General features: G+C 35.1%; 1 protein-coding gene and 1 non-coding gene across 2 annotated transcripts in view; both read left to right on the top strand.

The window, feature by feature from the left end:
• The window catches only part of LOC141405031 (beta-glucuronidase-like), an 82461-nt gene that overhangs the window by 49109 nt on the left and 20761 nt on the right, over positions 1–12591 (top strand). The window lies entirely within an intron of this gene.
• On the top strand, positions 2402–2473 carry TRNAD-GUC (transfer RNA aspartic acid (anticodon GUC)). Its single transcript has one exon. It is a non-coding gene; the product is annotated as a tRNA-Asp (tRNA).

The raw sequence follows: 12591 nt of genomic DNA, 5'->3' as shown, positions 1-12591 counted from the left end.
AGCCAACAATTTGGAAATTATTAATCGATTATTGTGGTGCATCATTTTCAATGCCCTATTAAAATATGCCAATTTTTTTGTTTTCCGGTAAAAATTTAGTATAACGGCACTGTAAATGAAATATTTGCCATCTTAAAGACAACTTTTCAGCATACAAAATTATATTTTGAATTGTTAAAAAATCTCAACTCGTTTCGAAGTTATCAACGATTACATTTTTTATTTTGGGTTGCATAATTTTCAGCGACAGTCACTTTATATAATAAATATATTTTGAAATATTAATGTCTTTTGAGCACAAAACGACTAGGGACACTCCACGGTAATGAGTATTTGCACCTTGCGACCAATTTTTTCATTTAAATATGTAGAATATTTTATTTTGATTTTCGCGATTAGGATCCTTTGAACATATTCTACAACTTTGTTTACGACAAGTGAGCCAAGGCTATAGTCGGGTCGGGGCCGACTATGTGATACCCTACACCACTACCCTTGTGCATAAGCTTTTGCTCTGAGTGTCTTCATTAATACAGGCCAATTTTGTTGAAACGCTTAAAGTACATCGTCAGTACAACTTAAATTAAAGAAAATGGAAAAGGGGGATGTACGCCAACCATCAATAGGCTTCTTTCTCTGTGAGATCCCCATCAACCCCCAAAATTTCGTGAGGATGCGATCAAAACTCCGACCTGTAGTGTGATTACACAAAAATGGAAAAAGGGATGCAATACCGACTATTGCGATATCTCTGTTGTTTGAGCACCTATGACAACCTGCTTCACATAATTTTAAAGGTGATATTTTCTACTTTACTTGGAAGGTTTTGCTTTCGATATACCTCTTACAGAAGAGATATTCGCTTTGGAAATTAACGATGTCTTTTTATCCAAATAAGACTACATTCAAAATCAATAGGCTTCTTCCTCTGTGAGACCCCCATTAACATTCAAAATTTCGTGACGATCCGATCAAAATTGCGACCTGTAGCATGATTTTCAAAAATAATGGATAAATGGGATGTATTACCGACTATTGCGATATCTCCGTTATTTGGACACCTACGCCGACCTAGTTTGCATCATTGTAAAGATGGAATCTTCTACTTTCATAGCCAGACTTTGCTTTTGGAAAGTCGCCAACCAAAGCTGTGATATTTGTCATTATAATTAAAATTGCAAAAATGAAAAGTTGGGTTTAATTTGCGGCTATTGCGATATATTCGACAACCTCCTTAACAGTGTTAGAAAGGTGATATTTTCAACTTTCATTAGCAGGTCTTGCGTTTGGTATACGCCATGCAGAAGCTGAGATATTCGCTTTGGAAAAAACGTTGTCTTTTTATCCACATAAGTTTTTTGCCCATTCCGACCCCTAAATATTATCCGACCATCACAAAAATCAATAGGCTTCTTTCCCTCCGGGACCCCCATCAACGTCCAAAATTTCGTGCCGATCCGATCAAAATTGCGACCTGTAGCTTGATTACAAGGTTTAGATGGACAGACGGACGGACACACATAGCCAGATCGACTCAGCTCGTCGAGACATTCATTTTGGTATATATACATACATAAGTATGAGTCTACGACCATTATTTCGATGCGTTACAAACCTTTTGGCCAAAACCAACTTATAATACCCTCTCCACATAGTGGTGTAGGGAATAAAAATGTTAATTAAAGATTCGTTCCCGTACTTTTTAATAATAAAACTCGTAAAAGAGAGAACTGCAAAAAATTTGTTCTCACACACAAGTTTTTTAAATAGTTCGGGAACGGAAAATGGAAATTACGTAAAAAAACTGGAAAAAATGTCAAAGTCGGCGTATCAGCCAATCAGACGCCGGCAACCATGTTACTATTTTTTTACTCGCCCAAATTTGGTGTAAAATTTTTTTAAAGAGAGCGTCATTCAGCGTCATTTTTGTTTAAAGAGAAGTGAACATTTTACAACTTTTTTGTGTAGGTCATTGATGCTCAAAATATTTTGTGCATTAGTCTCTCTGAGTGTGTCTTTCCTTTGCAAAACCACGACAAATGAGAATAAAGAGTACGTATGTTGTTGTTGCAGTCACGTTAACGTATATGGATGATCTTGGCTGGTGCAGGGAATGCTTTTTCGGGTAAAATGTGTAAAAGTGGTAAAAATTTTAAAAACTTTTTAGTTCTGGAACAAAGCTTAAGTTTGCTAAGAAATTACATGGGTCTGGCCAGACTCATGTGTTACGAATGTGACAAACAATATGGGTGAAGGTTTTATATCTAGCTTCGAAATATGTATTTGTTTGCCTATATCGACTGCCCATATCTTGCTACAGCAGGAACAGAAACAGAAGATCATCTGCACACCTTGATAGTACACTGTTGGATAATATGCATTTGACACGCGGTCTGCAAGATCCTCGATAGTATAGTGGTTAGTATCCCCGCCTGTCACGCGGGAGACCGGGGTTCAATTCCCCGTCGGGGAGGTCTTCAACTTTTTGAATGATATTATTTTATTTGCTTTTTGACCAAAAAGATTTCTAACAAAACATATTTGAAAATGCGTACATAATTCTCTAGACAAAATTACTACATACTAGAATAACATGTGAATTGTTTTTACTATAGCAGGCAATAGTTTTTTTATTTTGTTTCTGGTCTTTTTTCTTTTATATAAAGATAATAAACTGCACATTACACTTCCGCTTGAATGGCGTAAAAACAAAATGCAGTTAAATATAAACTGACAATAATTAGAAATTGATAAAACAATGTGAATAGGAAAGGCCAATGGCTCAGTGACCGATATTTGATTAACATAAAACTCGCGCCTCCCCCTCGGTTGCAATGAACAGACGACACCAACTGTCAAGAATAAGTCACGAGATTAAATTGACCTTATTTTAGTCCGTCAAAGTGTGCAGACGTTGCTGCTGACAAATGGTCATTGATATGTCACATTATATACATATGTATGTACATATGTAAGTATTTAAGTATTTAAATTTACATACATATAAACAGAAAAAGAAGAAATTGATATAAAATAAACAAAAGTGATTGTAGTATAAAATTTATTTGCAAAGAAAAAAGTGCAAGATAAGCTTTGTTTACAAATAGTTGAACAAATGAAAAAGAATTAGATGAAGTTGTTTGGTTTGGTTTGCCGTTTCGTTTCAAATGGATTTGAACACTAGTCGAAATGTAAAAAAAAAAACTAAAATACTATAATTTATTCCATAACAAAATTATAATTTATTTGGAAAAATGCCTATTTCAGAAAAAATAGTTTTACCCGATCAATGTCTGTTTAACAGGTCACGTAAAATGTACAACAACATGAAGAGAATCCTTCAATCTGTCAAAATGTTTCTTTACGCTTTAATTCACAATAACAACGAATGTGCAAGATGGAAATACATACATACTATGTATATCAGCTGGACGCATAGTGGAATAATAAGGTGTAACGCCAAAAACAGCTGATATTCACACCAGATGTCAAAATGCGTTAATGTGAATAAAATCACATACAAAATGTAAACAAGCAATTCACAGTAATGCATTATTGTGAGCAAATTTGACGTTTGACATGATTTGATGTAACACCTTCTTATTCCACCATGGCTGGACGATTTACGCCACCTTATCATGTACCCGATTAGGCAACTTTCCCCACACAAAATTTCAAAATTTTTCACTGAAGTGCAGTATAAGACCAGCTCTCTGATCGTTTTGATGTTTTTACAGCAGGTAGTCCTCGTGGACCCTGTTACAACGGTACAATGTTTCGGGAACAAGTCCAAAAGGTGGGATATCTTTTATAGTACATTTAGCTCCACCACACCTGACTCTTTTTACCATATTATACCCTCCACTATAATATGGAGGGTATAAATAAATTTGGCATTCCGTTTGTAACACATCAAAATATTCGTCGGAGACCCTTTAAAGTGTATATATTCTTGAAAAGCATAAAATTCTAGCCGATATAACCACGTCCTTCCGCCTGTCTTTTGAAATCAAGATACAGCTCTCAATATTTACGATAGAGCTTTTGTGCAAAACTCAACCAAAATTCTTTTCCCCCATAATTATGTATTAGGGGTTTTCAGATTTTGTGGCCTTTTTGGACGTATTTTGAACGAAAAATATATCTGTAAACAGACTCTAAACAGAACTTAAAGAACATGGGTGGTACCGTCTTCTTCTCCTTAGCCCGATATGGACCATTTTCGAAGATACATTTGAAGATAATTTCAAGATAGGCGTGCGTACCATTTTAGTGAATTTTGTTAGACGATATAACCCTTCTTCAAACTTAAACTAAATTGGACAAAATGTTAGGGAGGCCAAATTTTGTTCGTTATGGCCGTAGCAACTGCACATAAAGCTCTACGGCTTTCGGACATTTTCTCAGGAAATATGAACTTGCCCCCGAAAAAACTTGTACCGTCGTAATGGGGGCAGCAAATACAAGTTGATGTAACAAAAATCAAAGCGATTCGAGAGCAAGTTTTCAACTGAACTTATCCGAAATTTAATATAGTGCGCAAATTTTTTCCGAACATTTTTGAACTTTTGTGGAGAAGTACCCGAGGGAGTGGATCGATATGGGCTATCTTCGAACTTAAACTAAGTTTGAACGAAATGTTACGAAAGCCAAATTTTGGACCAAATCGGTTAATCCGTTGGAGAGCTATAGTGCGCTCCAGCCACTACGCATGGCGCCATTGGGGGTTTTTAACGCCTTTTGGGCTATTTTCTCAGGCAAGTCCATATTTGCCCCTGAAAAAACTTGTATCGTTGTAATGGGGGCAACGAATACAAGCTGATATAACAAAAATCAAAGCGATTCGAGAGGAGGTCTTAAACTGAACTTATCCGAAATTTTGTGTGGGAGGGAGTGAACCGATAAAGTCCATATTGGAACCTCATCTCTGTCTGGTAGAAATTCCACGATGTGCAAAGTATGGACCAAATCGGCTTCTCCTTTCAAGAGTTATCTTGCTCACAATTTTTCCGAACATTTTTGAACTTTTGTTGGGGAGGACCGCCGAGGGAGTGGACCAATATGACCCATCTTCGAACTTAAACTAAGTTTGCAAAAAATATTACGAAAGCCAAATTTTGGACAAAATCGGTTAATCCGTTCGAGAGTTATCGTGCGCTCCATCCAGACAGACAGACGGACGGACATTGCTAAATCAACTCCAAATTGTCTGAAACGGATTTCGTTCAAACATACTTGCAAGTATGGGGTCTAATACCATTATTTCGATGAGGCACATTTTGCCCGTATCAAAGTGTCTGCATAAATGCTGAGGGTATAAAAAGGGTTATGTCGGCCTACGTTTTGATAGAACGGTACCTCCCGATTTTCGGTATTTTGAAGGTTGTTGTCGTTGGTACTTAGACTTCGTTAGGGATATAACACTTTCCATGCGAATTTTGTCAGTATAGGTCCACGTCTGCATATAGCTCCCATAGAACGGTACGTCTCGATTTTCGGAATTTTGAAGGTTTTATCCTCATTATTACAACGAAATGGATTAAATTTGGTACTTAGTCTTCGCTGGGGGTATACAACTTTCCACATGAAATTTAGCGGTACAGGTCTACGCCTTCATATAGCCCCCATAGAACGGTACCTCCGGATTTTCGGTAGTTTGAAGGTTGTGGCCTCAATCTACCACTGAAATGGCTGAAATTTGGTATTTAGTCTTCGTTGGGGGTATACAACTTTCCACCTGAAATTTGTCTGTATAGATCCATAGAACGGTACCTTCCGATTTTCGGGATTTTGAAGCTTATGCCCTCAATATACCACTGAATGGCTGAAATTTGCTATTTAATCTTCTTTTGAGTTTTCCCCCAGAAATTTGTCAGTATAGGTCCACGTTTTGATATGGCTCCCCATTTTCGGTGTTTTGAAGACTTTTGCTAGATTTTCCCTCCGAAATGGTTGAAATTTAGTATTTAGTGTTCTTTGGGCCACAAAACATTCCCCCCGAAATTTGTCAGTATAGGTCCATGTATTGATATAGCCCCCCATAGAACGATACCTCCAGATTTTTCGTTATTTGGAGGTTTTTGCCTCATTATTACCCCGAACTGGCCGAAAATTGGTATTTAGTCTTCTTTGTTGCTACAAAAGTTTCCCTCAGAAATTTGTCAATATAGGTTTTGATATAGCACCTCATAGAACGATACCTACCGATTTTCAGCATTTTCTAAGTTTTATCCACATTATCCTACAGAAATGGGTGAAATTCGGTATATTGTCTTCGTTGGGAATGTACAACGTTCCTGCTGAGAATTGTCCATATAGGTCCACTTATTTATATATTCGCTATAGAAAGGTACCTCCCAATTTGCGGTATTAGGAAAGTATCCAACCGCAATGACTGAAATTTGGGTATAAAACATACCTACACATAATTGTAGCTATAGATGCACGTTTTAATATAGCCCTCGTAGAAGAGGCATTGCGGGTTATCCGATTGGAAGGTATCATTGTACTTTTCTAATCTCGATGTGAAGTCTTTTAAAGGATTACTCTACTGCTGTGACTGTAACTTGGTATTTCGAATTCTCAATCCTAGAAAAGCTCCGCGAAGAAAATTTTTGTATGTTCCCAATACGAACTTGGTATTTCGGAATCTGAATGGGTAGAATGCATCGAAGTCTCATTGGTATTAAACCAAGTTTAAAAGAAATGCATATTCTTCAGTTAGCGTGGCGGAAGAGCTTAGTACTTTCATAAACAAAAGAAAAGTAATTGTAAAAGCTCTATCAGGCCGAACTTAACGCCGTTCTAACTTGTTTCTATTAAAATGTATTTCTTAAGGTAAGGTCACATTAGGCAAATATTTGCTCCAGCGACCGGCAGTGTGCGCTTACTAAGAGCAAATAAGCTTAAATAATGCATTGAAATGTATGCTCACTTGCTCTCAGTAAGCGCACAGTGCCGGTCACTGGAGCAAATATTTGCCTAATGTGACCTTACCTTTACCTTCTGAAAATCGTATAGTTTTATACGAATATGTACATACATACCACTGTAGTTTTGGAGATTAAACTATTGTCGTTTTGTTTATTTTATATTGTTCGGAAGGAACCTGAATGAGGGAGGTTATTTACATTATAGTCCGCATAGCTAACGTAAACAGAAATGCACGCATCTAGAGGGAAATTCAAATGGAATCCATGAAATCGATAATTGAGATTATGTCCCAAACAAACGACCGGCCAACCGATGACGCCGAGGTGGCTCCTGATAATTTTACACATGTTTGTTCTTTTAGTTTAGCGCCAAACTCTTATCAAAACGAAGCTGGTTGAACGTTGTAAAATAAATAATTACAAAAAAATTAAAATTTTTAAATTTGCTTTAAGTGTGCGGGATAAGCGAAGTGGAATGCGTTTAAAAATTAAATTATTTCTACATAAGTTTGAAATTTATGGTAAGAATTGGATTATGTTGAGAAAGCCAAAACATTTTAGCTTGTCTGCACGCTAAAATGTTGACTTAGATTAGCCATGGAAATTCCTGCAATTGGTGTTCTGTGTTCTACTTTTTCCATTCAATGATTGACAAAGTGAATGTTGTAATTGTATTTTGTTGTATTTTTGCCAAGAAAACTTCTAAAGTGTAACATTTTTTTTCAAAATATGGGTCATTTGCACCTAGCTGGATATTTTACAATACGTGTTGCATATTAAACAATTTTAGAATGTTATTCATTTGTGATATTGGATAAATAAATAATTCTTGTGTTAGCTTTATGGCCTTTAAAAGAAGCCAGTTTAACTCGCTTGTCTTCAGTCTGCCAAGAACAACAGGTGTAAAACAATACCACAATATTCAAATTTAAACTCAAAATAGAATCGAAACTAATCGAGTAAGTGGCAAAGATTCTTTGTTGTCCTATATTATATATCTATTTTTATTGATTACACTGTGAACCGAAATTTTGGGGGGTGGAAAATTCCTTTTGGGGGTGAAAGCCCTTGATGAGTATATACAGAACCCCAAAGGGCAGATCCGGCGTGAGTCGAATTTCTGAGTTATGGCGTGATGAATTTTTCACTGGAGACCCTATAAGGCATCAGCAATTAGCGTTATATCTTTGTTCTCTGTTGTTTTGGCTTATTTTGAGATTACATGTCTTCTGTCAAATCGAATGAGGATTATTTTCGTAGAGCACTTCGACCTTCTAACTCGCCTTCTTCAATATCCTTTTCGTCCTTTATTTTAAGAGCCGCTATAAAAGTACCACAAGATGACGTTTTTCAGCTTCGAAATGTTCTGCAAAAATGTCGCTCAGAAAATTTTAGGTACGGCTCTCATTGACATTTTTGCGATTTTGTCGCGTTTTCGTGGTCGTTTTGTGCATTTACCCTGTTTTTGTTCAGAAAAAGATTACATTTTGTTTTTTGTATATTCGTTACAGAAAATACAAAAACACAAAACACAGTTTTTTCTGAGCAAATAGGGGTAAATGTAAAAAATGACTATGAAAACGCGACAAAATCGATTAGTTGTCAATGAGAGCCGAACCTAAAATTTTCTGAGAGACATTTTTGCAGAACATGTCGAAGCTGAAAAATGTCATCTTGTGGTACTTTTATTGCGGTTCTTGAAATAAAGGAACAAAATGACATGGAAGGAAGCGAGTTAGAAGGTTGAAGTGGTCTATGAAAAAGATCCTCATTAGACTTGACTGAAGATATGTCATATCAAAAATAAGCCAAAACAACAGAGAACAAAGATATAACGCTAATTTCTGATGCCTTATAGGGTCTCCAGTGAAAAATTCATCACGCCATAACTCAGAAGTTCGACTCACGGCGGATCTGCCCTTTGGGGTTCTGTATATACTCATCAAGGGCTTTCACCCCCAAAAGGAATTTTCCACCCCCCAGACCTCGAGCTCCATTTTGTTGCACAGTGTTATTTATATGGTTTCCGGAGTTTAATCTAGTTTGTAAATTGTATACAAGTTAACGAAAAGCATTCGCTATTGATTGGCTCTATGTAAGGCTGTGATAAATATATTCCTGCAACAATAAATTCAAACCTTCTAAATCGAAAATAAAAGTTTTGATTTTTGCAATGTATTTTTAAATTCGTAATTTATTAAAATATTAATGAAAAGAACTTAAGCCTTCGATCCGAAAGGTGTGCATCTCGGAAACTAGAGCTGATAGGAAAAAGCCGACCAAAAATTCAGAAAGAGCATAAGCGAAAACCCTTGAAACCATATATATCTAAAAAAGTCAAAAGTGGCGTATGAAACACTTAAGCATGACACCGACGATGTGTCTTGAAATTTTATTACAATTTATAATACGCGCAAATCTACATATCTGCACATATATTTCCGGCCTATTAAGATCGGTGTGCATATTTAGACTTCTTACCGAAACCAAATTTATCTATCATAATGCTAAATTTTGTATTATGAAAGGAATATGTAGTTATTTATACACAAACAAAAATTCGAGGATATTGCAAAGTTGTTCCGTTATCTAAGCGCTACCCTGTTCTAATTTGCAACAAGGAGGGGGTCAAGACTTCTTTATTCACACACAGTATGCAAAGTTCACATTCGTACACCCCTCAAAAATGAATAAAATCGTTATTAATCTCATCTTTTATACGCAAATATGAAAAAATTGATAGGAATTACTATAAGGAAGAAAGATTTAAAAATAACAAAACAAATTTTTAGTTCATTCCGTCATTTAGGTATAGATGGCGCCTGTGTGGGCGGCAAAATCGGAAATCGTCAAAAAATCAAATCAAATCGTCAAACAAATTTAAAAAATCGTAAACATGTTCCAAAATTAAATTTAGTTACCGTTTAATGCGATTTTTTGTAGATAGTTATGTCAATAAGACTATCTACATTACATATACAACCCACAGCAATAAATCTAACCAAATCTGACTTAAATACCACTACAAAAACATATTTCAAAGGGTGAGAGTTTTCCCAATGGTTATCGAGTTTGCAGCAAATTTTCAACGGTGGCAAAATTCCCCCTCAGTAATGCCGGCGACATTTCCTGAGTATTTAAGCCATAAAAAACTTCTCTACAAGTGGTGTCGTAAGACACGCCGTTCGGACTCGGCAATAAAAAGTAGGTCCCATATCATTGAGCCAATATGAATCGGCGTGCACTCATTGATATGAGAGAAGTCTCCCTTGTCCCTTCAGGGATGTTGTGGGAACATATGTATGTATGTATGTATGTATCGAGTTTGCAGTAATGCAGCAACGTAAAGCTGTGTACACATGTGGCTTGCTTGAGAGTGTGGCCGTCCATGTTTGTCAGATATCCACGTACATTTTTGCCATTCAAAACGGACTGCCTGAGGGCTTAAAGAGGGGATTAAAAAATGTTTATCCATTAGCTACCCTAAACGATTTTTTGGCTAATTTGATTCGAAGGTGGTAAAAACCAATGTACCTGTATTCGAGAGGTTCCGTTGTCCACAAAAATTCAGACACCTAAATAAAACCAATCTGGCTGGAAATTACTAGGAACATTAAAAAAGCTCATAAAATCTAGCAAGGAACATTTTTTCTTTAAAGTCTTTCGTGAAATTCTGGTCAAAATATAGTTATCAATCGAATCGTAATTTTTCGATTTTGGGCCAAAAAACGTTAAAATGACGATATATCGTCAAATTCGGCGATGTGGCTTAAAATCACAAACATAATATATTGTATATTAATTTGTCCAGCTTAAAATTCATATTATATTAACGAAATGGGTGATTTTTTGCTGAATGGTGCAGCACTTTATTAATTTTTATACCTTCACCGTAGTAGTATGGTTTATTAAGTTTATTTTTTCAGTTAGTAACAAATTGAATAAATTTATAACAAATTGTAATAATCATTTGCGACCCTATAAAGAATATATCAGGAAAAATGTCTAAAATCTTCTCTTCCATTTCAAAAAAATCAGAAAAAAATTTTGAGACTACATCAATGATATTTGGCACATAAATTAAGAAAAAATATTCATTCTAAATCTGTTTTCGTTACCAGCATTGATCATTTCGCGCAAAAGATATGCCCGTTTTAATTATGATAATTAGAAAAAAAATATAAAAAATCGCGGCTTAACATAGTAAGCTGTTATATCCTATTATCGTTAACTGAATTCGCACCCTTTGCGATGATGCAAAAAATATTCGAAAAGTCTCAATGGATTCGCGAAAAACAAATTTGTTAAATAATTTCACGTATTTACAAACATATTTTTGAAACAATAGCGCTTATACGTACAACAAAATATATAAAAAATTATAATAGCATCCAGACATTGCACATAGGTTTCAATCAGGAAATTTTTGGCCAAACCCCTATTTTTGAAGTTTCGAAATTTTAATTTTTTTTTTTGCACAGAATAATAAAAAACACATCAAGTCATCTGAAAATAATTACTTTTTGTAAATAACGTTAGTATTCGTTGATTGGCGCAGTATCAAAGTTGACACTTTTTTATGTAAAAATAAAACAGACTTTGTGCTGTAAAATATACAATTTTTGTTGTATTGCGTCGCTGCATAAATAAACAGAAGTGAGACCAAAGTTATTATGAATCGGGAAGCTGTTAATGAGTACTTTCATAATATTTACAAAAAGAACGATGAAATTTGTAAAATTAGCGTAATAAAATCAATGTTTATATCGACGCCTCCAAACAATAGTATGCTAAGTCGACATAGCATGTTTTCAAGTTCTTTACATTTTTATATTTAACGTCCTTTAACTTAAATTCTGTCAAATTTTGGTAATAATCGGACAATCCGAACAGAAGTTATAAACAAATATTTACTTAGCATAGTACTGAAGGTCAAAGAAATTTCCAAACTTTTAGAGCTTGTCCTGCAAAACTCACTGTTCAGAATTAGCAAACTATTATTTGGAGGTGTCGAACGTCCTTTAACTTAAATTCTGTCTAATTTTGGTAATGATCGGTCAATCCGAACAGAAGTTATAAACAAATATTGACTTAGCATAGTACTGATGTTCAAAAAATTTCCACACTTTGAGAGCTTCTCCTGCAAAACTCACTTTTTAGACTTAGCATACTATTATTTGGAGGTGTCGATATATATATTGAACATTATTTTTTACAAAAACTTTTTAAATATTCGTAAACTTTTAAAAAAATGTCCAATTTTGTCCACCTCTAAATTGATTTCGGAAGATAGCTGGGGGACTGAACTAATAAATTGAGAAATAAATTCTTGCTCAAATTTGCCACAGTTAAAATAAAGTGGATTTTTCTATTTCAAGATGGGGGAATTTTTTGTAAATACCTGTAGTGACTGTACGTAGTATTCAATTGAAATAGAACGGTAATACCCACATCTATCAACCGATTTTCCTTAAAATTCATATTTAAGGGTTTCAGAGTGTAGAAAACAGGTATGTATAAATTTTTTGAAAATAGGTCAATTTTTTGTCATAGCCCCCACATAAAAGTACCGTCCGATTTTAGATTTTTTTTGGATTTTGGATTTTAGCGACACTTTATGACCGATTCGGCTGAAATTTGGTATTTTGACCTCTTGGAA

This window comes from Musca autumnalis, unplaced genomic scaffold (genome assembly GCF_047663935.1).
Source record: "Musca autumnalis isolate F117 unplaced genomic scaffold, ASM4766393v1 scaffold_5, whole genome shotgun sequence".
Classification (NCBI taxonomy): Eukaryota; Metazoa; Arthropoda; class Insecta; order Diptera; family Muscidae; genus Musca; species Musca autumnalis.
This window is presented reverse-complemented; position numbering and strand designations above follow the sequence as displayed.